Consider the following 14,710-nt stretch of genomic DNA (forward strand, 5'->3'; position numbering starts at 1 on the left):
ACCATACCTCTGCCTCCCACCAAAACTGACCACACCTCTGCCTAATGCATATATTGACCCTGGCCTGTTTATGGATCATGTTCCTGCCTGCTGCCTGGATGTCAGTCTAATTGTGAAGGGACCTCTACGCTACTAAAATAAAACTAACATTGTATAAGTAAATAAAAGGAAATGCTGCAAAATCATATAGTGATCACAAATTACATAGACAGAAAGATAATGTGCATAACCTCAGTGATTAGAATGCCATATCAATAATATAGGTGAGATAACCTATAAACAAAATAATGCACACCACATAAAACAAGATATAAAAATATATAGAAATGTGCAATGACCATCTAGGCCTGAGTAATGTAAAGTGCATCAACTGCAATAAATATAAAATTTGAATCAGTCCATAAAGTACAAGCCCAAATATAAAGTGCTTGAAAAGTGCATGAAAAGTGCAAAATAACAAAAGTTCATTGCTGTAGTTCAAGTGAATATATGTGCTCTTTGCGACAGCAATCCCACTGCCAATGGTTGACTAGAATTCCACTGGTGTGCTCCCAGTGCTCTTACCTCATGGACATAAATATGTGCCTTATGTATATCTTAGCCATCCGTGGGATCATGCCCTTGTTATCATAAGTGCAGGTATGCCAAATGCAGAGGTAAACATCCACTATGAGTAATAAGTGGGAACTGCAGGTCAGCTTCTGGGTCTTTTATGCTTGGTTCATTTAGTTCTTGGTCCCAAAGCATCTTGTAGAGGGGACATTGGCTTCTTTAAAAACCTGCACCAGATATTAATCAGAGGTCCAGCGGCCCCACAGGCTGGGTTCTCCCTGTCCCCAGTGCTCTGTTCTTCCTCTCTCCAGCACAACACACACTTTCTGGGTGTGGTGGCGGTTAGCCAGCTGGATGGGAGTTCTTTCCTGGCGTCTGGGCGTGTTTTTTTTGTTTTGGGGGCGGGACACGAAGGGAACTTTATATTTTGTCTTTCACTTTATGGACTTATTAGCATTTTTTATTTATTGCAGTTGATGCACTTTACATCACGCAGACCTAGATGGTCATTGCACATTTTTATCTGTTTTTATATCTTGTTTTATGTGGTGTGCATTATTTTGTTTATAGGTTATCTCACCCATATTATTGATATGCTTGGATGTCAGTCTGCTGCCTGCAATAACCCTGGATTGTTTATGGACTATTTTCCTGCCTGCTTCCTGCATGTCAACCTGCTGCCTGTACTGACTTTGGCCTGTTTATAGACCATGTTCCTACAAAACACCAGTCCCACTCATCCCCTGCCAAAAAACACACCAACTAGGTTGGTGTTTCATTTCCAAAATGTGGTTATTTTGTGGGTGTTTCCATTGTCCTGGTGCTCCATGGTCTCATAAAACGTGATAGGCAGTCAGGACACCTATGAGTGCTCCTTAAATGTTGGCCTCTCTATTAGGGTTGCCACCTCATCCCTTTAAACTCGAACACATAAATTCCACAGGTTCTGTGGCTGATTAAGGTGGTAATTAAACTCACTTGGTGCATTAAATTAGCGTGTAATTCATACATGTTAAGGTTTAAAGTAATGAGGTGGCAACCCTACTCTCTATGTGGCTAGGCTGTGAAAAAGTCTCACACATTTGGTATTGCCATATTCCGGAGAAGTAGAATAACATATTTCCGAGTATAATTCTTATTATGTCCATGCTGTTTGTTAGAAATAAATTTAGATGAGAGGATGGTGGTAAATGGATAAATGGGTCTTTTTTATTATTTTTTTGTTGGTAATAAAACAGGAAGGGGAGTGGAAGAGGGGGGAGACACGTATATAAGTATAAGCACCAAGGGAAGAGTGGGTCTTTCACCCGGAGAGATGGAAAGGATGGGGGAGGGGGAATGGTTGTGTGAAGAGGTCACATATTATGCTCCACGGGTTAGCCTAGGTAGGTGCAGGGTGGGGGGGGGGAGGAGGGGTGGTAAAAGGGAGGGGGTTAGATATTGGTTGGTGGGGTAGGGAGCAGGGGAAAAGAAAACATTTATTAAGTAAGGAAAGTCAAATATTAAGTTTGGGTCCAACCACAGTCGGGTAAAAAACACATTTTTTTGCATAAATGTAAAAGGGAAAACAAATTTTGGTGAAGGGAAAAAGAGTGAAGAACAATTATGGGCGAACAAGTACACAAAAAAGGTTCTTCCCTCTTGGTTAATTGTTTTGTTTTATGAGTTCAGGGTTTAATATTCTTTTTATTATGGTTTGGGTCTCTTCTGTTATAGTTAAGAGGGAAAAACTGGAACAGTATTATTTCCTGCTTTTTATATTTACGTGATGACGTCAAAACCTTTAAAGATAGTTTCCTGGAATATCCGGGGGATGGGGAATCCCACCAAAAAGGTCATTGTGTTATCTGCATTGGAAGCCCAGAAGGCGAGTCTGATATGTCTTCAGGAGACACATTTAACTAAGGACACCAATATGCAATTTAATAGAAAGCGGTATATAAATCAATATCACTCAGTACTCTCCTCATATTCTGGAGGGGTGAGCATATTGGTTAAGAAAGAACTGTCATTCTCCTGTAGAGATATCAGCATAGACCCATGTGGATGTTATTTTTTTTGGATTGTTTGATAGAGAATAGACCATACGTACTGGCAAATGTATATATTCCCCCTCCGTTTAAACTTGAGATTTTATATCAGTTGTTAAAGTTTGTAGAAGATAGGATAGTCAGGCCTGCGGAGGCCTGTTTGAGTAATATTTTAGAAGAACTGGGCTGGCAGGACTTATGGAGAGTCAGAAATCCCAATTCCCAGCAATATTCCTGTTTCTCTAGCACACACCATACACTTTCTCGCATAGATCTGGCAATAGGCAATAGTGAAGTATCTCAATTAATAAAAAATATAGAGTACTGGCCAAGGAGAGTATCAGATCATTTTCCATTAGTTATTACCATGAACCTAAACGTCAGGAATAAGCCAATAAGGTGGAATATAAATCCACTATGGCTTAAATTAATAGAGCACCTAGCAGAAATTACATTGAGGCTTGAGGAATTTATGGAAATTAATGAAGGGACAGTGTCAGCAGGGGTGATATGGGATACATCTAAAGCCTTCCTTAGGGGGTTATTAATAGAACAGGTTCTAAGAATTAATAAGAAATCTAAGGCGCAGGAAGAAAATTTAAGAAAGGAAGTAATGGAATTAGAGAGACATTATGTATTAGACCCAATTTTAGAAAAGCAAGATTTATGGCTCGCGAAGCAGCAGGAATATAGGGAGGTCATAACAAGAAGCGCTGAAAATAAGAGACTCCTGTGGAGGCAGAACTCCTTTGGAGAAGGGGAAAAATGGGCTGTCTATTGGCACTTTTGGTGAGGACTAATTCTACCCCCTTTGGGTATTTCCTCGATTAGAACCCGCAGAGGAGAAGTTACGTCTGGTCCTGGGCTGGTTATGGAAATTTTTCGGAGTTCTATGGGGAACTATATAAATTGCGACAGAGCCCAGATAGCGAAGGGTTGGAGAGGCTCCTGGGGAAGATAGAACTACCCAGTCTTTCGGAGAGCGATATGAATATGCTTGATTCTCCAATAGAGCTGGAGGAATTGACACAGCATTAGCTGGTATGTCCAATGGCAAAGCTTCCGGACCAGATGGCCTGCCGTTGGAAATTTACAAACAATTTGGGGTGAGGGGGGGGGGTTGCTCCCAGAACTCTTAAATACACTGAGGTGGGTAGTTCCATTTTCAATGTCGGAAGCTATTATCACAGTTTTACAGAAGGAGTGGAAAGACCCCTTAGAAACATCAGCATATCCTTACTGTGCTCTGACATTAAAAGAGTGGCAAAGGTTCTGGCATCTAGGGTAAACAAATGTATATAAAAACTTATCCATGAGGACCAGTCGGGGTTTGTCCCAGGTAGATCCACAAGTGTTACTATAAGAAGGGTTTACATGAACCTCCAGGTCCCGACAGAGGTCACTGGTTTGAGAGCTTTCCTATCCTTGGATACAGCCAAGGCGTTTGATAGCCTTGAGTGGGGCTACCTCTGGCGGGTCCTGGAAAAGTTTGGGTTCGGCGAACAATTTATTCAATTACTAAAAATGTTATATAGAAATCCAAATGCTATGTTAAAAATCAATAATGACTTCTCGAGAGGGATGAGGCAAGGGTGCCCATTGTCACCCTTTCTATTCGCATTAGCGATAGAACCTTTTGCGTGTACAGTAAGGTCTTCAATGGAGATGCGTTGATTTCAAAGGAAGAGTGGGGAGGAAAGGATAGCCCTATACGCATGTGATGTCCTGTTCTTTCTAGGGGACACGGAAGGGTCACTAGTGGAGGTAATGTGTATAGTGGAGGAGTTCGGTAGATTCTCGGGACTGGACATTAACTGGGAGAAGTCATCTCTTATGCCAGTTGATATACCAGTTAATCACACTCCTATAGGAATACCCCAGTTAAAAATTGTTGACAAAATGAAATAACTTGGGATAGTGATGTCAAGAGACCCAAATCAATATATTACTGATAATTTAGTTCCCCTACTTCAAAAATTCAGACAGAAATGTGACATCTGGAGCAGCTTCCTCTATCAGTGGCCAGTCGGGCCAATTTGGTTAAAATGATCTGGATGCCACAATTGCCATAACTCCCCAATTTTAATTGGGGAAAAATGGTTTAGAAAAATACAAACTCTGTTTAGAGAACTAATTTGGAGGAAAGGCCAGTCCAGGATCAGTTTAAACTCTTTACAAAGCCCAATAAGTGAGGGAGGTTTAGCTGTCCCCCAACCGTATATTTATTACTTGGCTTCTCAGTTGCAACATCTGGGAGGATGTGCTAATAAGGAGGGGGGAAGCGGAACAACAAACTACTGTTGTTAGACTCCCCACATAGCTCAATAATAGAGGCATTAGAGGCAGGGTCCTTGGACTGTAGGCGACCAACTTTAAAATTGATGACAAAAATATGGCAAACAGTTAAGAAGATGATGGGGTATAAGGGTTTAACTGAATACTCACCTATATGGAACAATAAAAAACTGCAAGAACTCCTCAATGTAGAAAAGAATAAGGAATGGGAAAAACATGGAGTACGCCAAGTAATTCAATTTTATACAGGGAACACCCTAAAAGCATTTACAGACTTAAGACGAGAATATGGATTGATATCAATGGTGTATCTGCAATTAATGGCAAAAAAAATAAGAATGAAAGTTTATATAAAAAAAAAAAATAAGATGAGAGGAAGACATGGGAGAAATAACAGTAGAACAATGGGGAAGGATTTTAGAGCTTAGACAATTAGTATCGGTGTCCCCCTCGCAAAAAGTATCTCACCTCTTCCTCCTTTACAGAGTGTATTATATGCCTAAGAAGATGTGCATGTTTGGCCGCCGTGTGGACGACAAATGTCCCAGATGTACCGGGACGGGAGACCTATTACACATGTTTTGTAAATGCCCAAAGTTGCATCGATATTGGACTGAGATTATAAATATAATTAATATCACATTTAAGGTGAATATTGATTTGGAACCCAGAACATTTGTATTGGGCCTTGTCAGGAAAGAGGCTGGTCCAGCATGCATATTGACAGCGGTAATAAGAGCCCTATATCAGGCAAGAAAATTAATTGCACAAAAGCGGCAATCTCCGACTCCTCCAACCCCGGAAGACTGGGGGAAATTTATGCACGAGGTAGTATGGTTAGAAAAAGCAAATTTAACTAAACAAGGAAACTATTGTAAGTTCACTAAAATGTGGAGCCTGTGGCTGCAAAAGATGAATGCCCATAATTGAAGGGAAATCCCTAAATAGTGAGGCTAAAATAGTGGATATAGCGTTTATTGAAAATTATAATGGGAGGGGGATGGGGGGGGGGGATAAAAGGAAAATGAGTAAAATGTTGTTTACGTGCTTGATCGATAATGATAATAAATGTAAGATTTTATTATAAGTTGTTTTGTATAATGGATTTTGGAAAAAATAAAGAGTTTAAAAAAAAAAGAAATAAATTTCTAGATGGACAACTTTGTGTAAAAAAAAATGTTTTAATTTTCTTTCCACATTTTTTATAAACTTGGAAAAAACAACATATTCAAAAGGCTCATTATGCTCATAGAATATATGCTGAAGTATTTGTTTCTCGAAATAGGGTAATTTTTTGGGTTTTTCCTTTGTCCTGGTGCTCCAGGGTTTTAAAAAATGTGATTGGTAGTCAGAACATTAAATGTGTAATTTATGCCCCTAGAACAGGCTTGTGATGCAAACGTCTTTTTACAATATTTGCCGTCAGTTTTTTATTTGGAAACTTTTTACACTACGAGGATCTTTGGCCCTCGTTTTTTCCTGTTCACATTTTAAGGAATTTTTTCCACCAAAACTAGTTGTGATTGTGAGGAGAGAGCGTGAGGACAGGTTGGCTGTTTTTTCTCCCCTTTCCCAGTCACGGAGACCATTAGAAATTTTACCTATATCCCTCGGGTCTTTTATTGTGATACCAGCTGGTGGGGGCCATATGGTTCAGGGTAAATCATACTCCTGGAAGAACTTTTTTCCTACTAAATTAGATCCCATGATTGTGGACACTGTCTGCATTTGCCTGGACTGTTCTTTATAACACATGAAATACACAGGATTTAATCATTTGCACTTGTCACTTTATTGTAAAAAATATATTTATCTCTAATATTTGTTTGGATTACGCATGGAAAGCGTTGTTTGTACACAAGGAGCTCACTCAAGTGGATTCATTTAACCTTTTGTGGATTCATTACACCTTTTGGTTTGAAAAAGCAGCTGCACCTTTATTTATTTAAATTAAAATGTATTTATTTGTTGGCGCAGGTTCACATGCCCCTAGAATGCCTGAAGTTGCTCCTTAGATGTTGGGCCTCTCTATGTGGCTAGGCTGTTAAAAAGTCTCATACGTGTGGTATTGCCATACTCAAGAGAAGTAGAAGAATGTATTTCAGGGTGTAATTCTTAGTATACAAATAAAAACTAGAAAAAATACTGTGCTTCCCTGAAAACAACACACAAAGATACTCTAAATATTTAAAGCCGCAATTATTAGGATGTGATATACATCAGGGATTGATATAAAACAAAAACATATATAACTGCACTATCCTGCAAATCTCTACCCCACTAATAACTCACACCTATATTGGCATATATTACCATATGGACATGCAATCTCCAGCAATATTTAGCATGCACATCAATATTAATTCTAAGATAATAATGAATTAAATAAATGATACTGATCCCTTAATCATATCATATGAAAAATCAATAATCAATCAAAAATGAATAATCAATATACTCCTCCTATAAATGGTAATAATTAGCAATAAATACACATAAATAACTAAAAAATATAATACACACAAATACATTTTAATCTTATTAAATTAATCAAAAGCATGATATTAGTGAATAAATAATTAAATATATATATATATATAAATAACTTAGAAAACTCCTAAAGTCCAAACGTGATAAATTAAATAAATAAATGAATGTGCCCAATAAAGTGCTCCAGATCAAAAAAAGTGCCACAGTCCTTTTAAATTAAAAAAGAAGTGACTCTATTCAGTAGATTTCAGTGCACCAGAAAATCTTCCTTTACCACCGCTGTGCTGATTATCAATCTGAATGCACGCTTACTGAACAGAAAAAAATTCAGGCTCACAATCAATGCCACTATAGCTCCCGGAAGTACCATCAAGATGGGGCAAAAAAAAAATTCTCCAAACGGCCTCCACTAGCAAGATCGCTCATAAGGTAGACACAAGAAAAGCTCCCATAGTGTAAATCCAAATAGGTAACACTTTATTAAAAGTTAAATGCAATACTCACAAACGAAATAGTAAAAGCAGCGTCAACACGTCAAGACCACCTGATGCACGTTTTGTCATAGGTGACGTCGTCTGGGGTGGGGGCGACGCACTGACGCATCACGTTAATATACAGACCAAAATAAAAACCAAGCCTCGTTCTGAGCTGAGGGGAGGAAAACCGGGAATTAAAGAAAAAAGACATAGCGGCCGCATAGGAACACGAACGGAATGTTAAATGTGAGAAAACAGGCAGGAAACTATTAACATAAAATTTTATGTATAAAAACCGAATGACAAAAAAGGGAAATATGACAAATAAAGCATATCTTAAGGGAAAAAGATGAAGAAAAATCTTCATATCCTCCCACCAACTCACATTGAGTTAACAGAAAACTCTCTTATAATACAAACATATATTCTCAACATTTTTTCTCTAAGAATTATCAATGAATGTGTTAACATCTATGTCTATGTTAAGCCCAAACTGGGCATAACACTTGATTCTATGAATCCAAGACATTTCTAATCTTGATATGGCCCTAACAAGGGAACCGCCCCTCCAGGGTAAATTGAATTTATCTATGCCCAAAAAAATAGTCTTAGCCAGATTTTTGTCGTGGTGTTCCAAAAAATGCCTTGATACGGAATGTATTGGAAAGCCATTGATAATATTAGTTATGTGTTCATTTAAACGAACACAAAGTGGTCGTTTAGTCCTCCCAACATATTGAAGCCCGCAGGGGCATTGGAGTAGATAAAAGACCCTTTCAGTAGTGCATGTAATAAACGGTTTGATCATATGCACAAGTAACGTGCTAGATGAAATAAATGAATGAGTGCGTCTCTGTGTGCATCCACTAAGGGAACAAACTCTGCATTTACGACATTGGTAGTAACCCATCATCAGATTTTCAAAAAAATCTTTCTTAAAGATAGGGAGATTTAAAACATTAGGTGCCAACTTATCTCTAAGCGAAGGAGCGCCCTTGTACACTATCCGTGGCCTAGCTGGCATAACCTTATTCAACACTGGATCATTACTCAGAATATGCCAATGTTTGTTGATTATTTTTTTATGGCATGATGCCCCCAGCTTGGCAAATCTTTGTATGGCCCTGTGGGAGGAGGATGTCATCTATGTTAGCCATAGACCCCAGTTAAAACTGTGGGTGATTTTGATGACATCCTCCTCCTGTGGGATGGGGATCGTAATGATTTGAATATGTTTATGGAATCTTTGAATTCCAATCAAAGAGGGATTAATTGAGTTTTGATGCCAGCCAAACCAGTATTAACTTTTTAGATTTGACTATATATATATCTGAGGATAGTAAGTACAGATAGGAATTCATAGATTCCAACAGACAGTTGCCATCATCAAGTTTGGTTGAGGTCTATACCTAAGAGTCAATATTTGAGGATAAGGAGGAATTGTACAGATTTAGACCTTTTTAATGTACAGGCAGAAACTCTTTCTAAACGTTATGTGGATAAAGGCCATAAGGAAGAGCTGCTTAAATCAGCCTTTGAAGCGGCTAAGGGTACTGACAGAAGAGATTTATTAAAGGAGAAAATAAGAACCAATCTATAGGATCAAATTGGATTGACCCCTTTTATAGCCATGTTTTTAGTGCAACATCATGCCATAAAAAAAATAGTCAACAAACATTGGCATATTCTGAGTAATGATCCAGTGTTGAATGAGGTTATGCCAGCTAGGCCACGGATAGTGTACAAGGGCGCTCCTTCCCTTAGAGATAAGTTGGCACCTAATGTTTTAAATCCCCCTATCTTTAAGAAAGTTTTTTTTGAAAATCTGACTTGTTACTACCAATGTCGTAAATGCAGAGTTTGTTCCCTTGGTGGATGCACACAGAGATGCACTCATTCATTTATTTCATCTAGCACGTTACTTGTGCATACGATCAAACCATCTATTACGTGCACTACTGAAAGGGTCGTTTATCTACTCCAATGCCCCTGCGGGCTTCAATATGTTGGGAGGACTAAATGACCACTTTGTGTTTGTTAAAATGAACACATAACTAATATTATCAATGGGTTTCCAAAACATTCCGTATCAAGACATTATTTGGAACACCACAACAAAAATCCGGCTAAGACTATTTTTTTGGGCATAGATAAATTCAATTTACCCTGGAGGGGGGTTCCCTTGTTAGGGGCATATCAAGATTAGAAATGTCTTGGATTCATAGAATCAAGTGTTATGCCCCGTTTCGGCTTAACATAGACGTAGATGTCAATGCATTCATTGATAAAAAATGTTGAGAATATATGTTTGTATTATAAGAGAGTTTTCTGTTAACTCGATGTGAGTTGGTGGGAGGATATGAAGATTTTTCCTCATCTTTTTTCCTCTCTCTTTTTCTCCTTTGTTGTCTCTATATGGTTAAAAAATCCATGACTGGAATGTATTTGTGGTTTCTGATCAAATGTCCTTGTAGCTATGAAGAAATAATTTTAATTTAATTGATAAAAAAAAATTCCCAATTTTTTTTTCCAATTTTATTTAATTTTAATTAATACATTTTTTCTAATTTTGTTAATTTTTTTTCAAAAATTTTTTTTTTACTTTGTCTAATTTTTTCAAAATTCAAATTTCAAAATTCTTTTCTAATTTTGTCAAATTTTGTTTAATTTTTTCTACTTTTTTTTATTTTCTCTATTTTTTTAGTTACCTAATTAGGGAGCAACAGAGATTTGGGCATTCTAACATACTGCCCTGGCTTTGATAAACAAGATCTGTTATTAGATTAATTTTTGTTTTTTATTTGGGAGCAGACTAGGCTATTGATTAAGATAATACTTTATTTGTCATATTTCCCTTTTTTGTCATTCAGTTTTTATACATACAATTTTATGTTAATAGTTTCCTGCCTGTTTGGCGACATTTAACATGCCGTCCGTGTTCCTACGCGGCCGCCATGTCTTTTTTCTTTAATTTTTGGTTTTCCTCCCCTCAGCTCAGAACGAGGCTTGGTTTTTATTTTGGTCTGTATATTAACGTGATGAGTCAGCGCATCACCCACACCCCAGACGACATCACCTATGATGAAACGTGCTTCGGGTGGTCTTGATGTGTTGACGCCATCACGTGACAGGAGAGAATGTGCGCTCGATTTGCCAGCCGGCATTTAACGCTGCTTTTACTATTTCGTTTGTGAGTATTGCATTTAACTTTGAATAAAGTGTTACCTATTTGGATTTACACTATGGGAGCTTTTCTTGTGTCTACCCTATGAGCGATCTTGCTAGTGGAGGCCATTTGGAGAATTTTTTTCTGCCCCATCTTGATGGTACTTCCGGGAGCTATAGTGGCATTGATTGTGAGCCTGAATTTTTTTCTGTTCGGTAAGCGTGCATTCAGATTGATAATCAGCACAGCGGTGGTGAAGGAAGATTTTCTGGTGCACTGAAATCTACTGAATAGAGTCACTTCTTTATTAATTTCAAAGGACTGTGGCACTTTTTTTGATCTGGAGCACTTTATTGGGCACATTAATTTATTAACTTATTTAATTTATCATGTTTGGACTTTAAGAGTTTTTAAGTTATTTATATATATTTTTTAAATTATTTTTTCACTAATATCATGCTTTTGATTAATTTAATAAGATTAAAATGTATTTGTGTGTATTATATTTTTTAGTTATTTATGTTTATTTATCGCTAATTATCACCATTTATAGGAGGAGTATATTGATTATTGATTTTTGATTGATTATTGATTTTTCATATGATATGATTAAGGGATCAGTATCATTTATTTAATTCATTATTATCTTAGAATTAATATTGATGTGCATGCTAAATATTGCTGGAGATCACATGTCCATATGGTAATATATGTCAATATAGGTGTGAGTTATTAGTGGGGTAGAGATTTGGAGTATAGCGCAGTTATGTAATTCTTAGTATGTCCATGATATTTAATTTTCTTTCCACATTTTCCAAAAATGCTTGGCAACAAATGACATGTTCAAAAGGCTCATTATGCCTCATAGAATATACATTGGGGTGTTTGCTTTCCAAAAAGGGGTCATTTTGAGGGTAATTCCATTGTACTCTGAGGCCTCCAGATATGTGATAGGTAGTCAGGAAATTAGATGTGTAATTTATGCCCCTAAAAGGCCTGAAGGTACTCATTGGATCTTGGGTCTCTCTGTGTGGCCAGGCTGTGAAAAAGTCTCACACATGTGGTATTGCCATACTCAGAAGGAGTAGCAGAATGTGTTTTGAGGTGTAATTACAAGCATGCCCTTTGTGGTGTGTGAGAAATATCTTGTTAATTTGACATTTAAAAAAAAATCGTAATTTTCCAAAGAATTGTGGAAAAAATATAGCTTGAAAAAACGCACCATGCCTCTTACTAAAAAAACTTTAGACTGTCTTCTTTCCAAAAAAAAGGGTCATTTGGGGAGTATTTGTACTATCCTGGTATGTAAGGGTCTCAAGAAATGAGATGAGGCGGTCAGTACATCAGATTACATAAATTTTCAGTGATAGATACCATAGCTTGTAGACTTTTTTTATATCACAAATGAAAAAAAAAACAGTGGTGATTAAATACCACCAAAATACCACCACAAGGAGAGCTCTATTTGTTTTTAAAAAATGATAAAAATTCCATTAGGGTAGAGGGTTGCATAACTGAGTAAGTGTGACAAAATGTGACAGCACTTAAAGTTGAAAATTGGGCTGGCAAGATGTTGTAAGTGTCCAGTATTGAGGTGGTTAACCACTTAAGGACCAGCTTTGTTTTGAGATTGTGGTGTTTATGTTTAAAAATTGGATTTTTATATACAGCTTACCTGTAAAATCCTTTTCTTGAGAGTACATCACGGGACACAGGAGCTATATTACATAGTGGGTTATATAGGCACCTCTGGTGATTGGACACTGGTTGACCCTAATTAAGGAGAATTCCTCCCCTATATAACCCCTCCCATCTGGGAGGCACCTCAGTTTTGTAGCAAAGCAATAAGAAACCACGTAAAACCCAAAAGGGGCGGGAGCCCTGTGTCCCGTGATGTACTCTCAAGAAAAGGATTTTACAGGTAAGCTGTATATAAAAATCCAATTTTCTTGATCATACATCACGGGACACAGGAGCTTCATTACATAGTGGGATGTCCCATAGCAATGCTCAGATTGAGGGGAGGGAGAAACAGATCATAAATATAGACCGCCAGGGACCGGAGGACCTAAACTGCAGCCTGCAGTACACTGCGCCCGAAGGCGATATCCTCTTGCCCTCTGACATCCACCTGATAGAATCTGGTGAATGTGTGGACTGATGACCAAGTTGCAGCCTTACAGATCTGAGCCAGGGAGGCCTGGTGATGCACTGCCCAAGAAGCACTAACAGCCCTAGTAGAGTGCGCTTTCACCTGAAAAGGAGGAATCTTCCCCTTTAAACCATAGGCCTGAGAAATAACTTGTCTAATCCACCTTGAGAGAGTGGATTTTGACGCCGCCTGGCCCTTCCTAGGGCCTTTCCGGCAAAATAAATAAGCAATCAGTTTTCCTTATCTGAGTAGTTGCTTGAAGATAAATACTGATTGCTCTAACCAAATCCAAAGTGTGCAAAGATTCTTCTTCTGTGGACTGAGGGTCCGGAAAAAAGGATGGTAGGATTACATCCTGATTCAAATGGAAACCCGAAACCACCTTAGGTAGAAAGGACCTGTTGGGACGCATGACTACCCGGTCCTTATGAATAATTAGATACGGCTCCTTGCTAGAAAGAGCTGCCAGCTCTGATACTCTTCTAGCCGATATGGCTACCAAGAAGACCAATTTTTTAGTCAGGAGAACTAATGAAGCCAGATGCAAAGGTTCAAATGGTTGCCCCTGCAAAGCCGAGAGAACCAAATTCAGATCCCAAGGGCATACCGGAGGTTTAACTGGCGGTCTTATCCGCATGGCCCCCTGGATAAAAGCCCGTACCAGGGAATGCGATGCAAGTGGCTTTTGAAAAAACACTGACAGGGCCGAAATCTGCACCTTGATAGTGCTTATGGCCAAATTCATTTCTAGGCCTGACTGGAGAAAGGCAAAGATTCCGTTAATGACATACTTTCTAGGATGCCATTTCCTGAGTTCACACCAGGAAACATATGCCCTCCAGATTTTGTAATAAATAAGCCTGGAGGCCGGCTTTCTGGCATTGACCAGAGTAGAAAGGACTGGCCCCAAAAGGCCACGGTCTCTCAGAATGTGGGTCTCAGCAGCCAAACCGTCAAATTCAGACTGCGTAAAGCAGGATGATAGACTGGACCCTGTGAGAGCAGATCTGGCCGGAGAGGGAGGATCCATGGCCTGCCTACTGCCAACTTCATGATTTCCGCGTACCATGGTCGCCTGGGCCAAGCCGAGGCCACCAAAAGGACCGACTTTGTCTCCCTCTTGACTCTTCCCAGGAACCGCGACAGAAGCAGGCTCGGGGGGAAGGCATAGATCAGATTGTACTGATCCCAGGGAACTGTCAGAGCATCTGACCCCTGAGCAAGTGTATCTCTTGTCCTTGACACAAACTTGTCCAGTTTCCTGTTGAACCTGGATGCAAACAGATCTACGTCCGTACCCCACCTGTGACATATGTTCCGAAACACGTCAGGGTGCAGAGCCCATTCTCCTGGGCACAACTGGTGGCGGCTCAGAAAATCCGCCTGCCAATTTTCCACTCCTGGAATGAAGACTGCAGAAAGACACGGAACATGCTTTTCTGCCCAGACAAGTATGCGATTCACCTCTTTTTGGGCCACCAGACTCCTGCTACCGCCCTGGTGATTGATATAAGTCACTGCTGTGGCATTGTCGGACTGAACCCGAACC

The 14,710-nt window shown here is 38.9% G+C and overlaps 1 protein-coding gene across 1 annotated transcript in view; it reads right to left on the minus strand.

Annotated features, from left to right (window-relative positions):
- Nucleotides 1–14,710, minus strand: part of LOC143941277 (vomeronasal type-2 receptor 116-like) — a 96,494-nt gene that overhangs the window by 1,719 nt on the left and 80,065 nt on the right. The window lies entirely within an intron of this gene.

Source organism: Lithobates pipiens, unplaced genomic scaffold (assembly GCF_037356315.1).
Source record: "Lithobates pipiens isolate NorthernLeopardFrog02 unplaced genomic scaffold, aLitPip1_a1.2 Scaffold_3, whole genome shotgun sequence".
In the NCBI taxonomy this organism is placed as follows: Eukaryota; Metazoa; Chordata; class Amphibia; order Anura; family Ranidae; genus Lithobates; species Lithobates pipiens.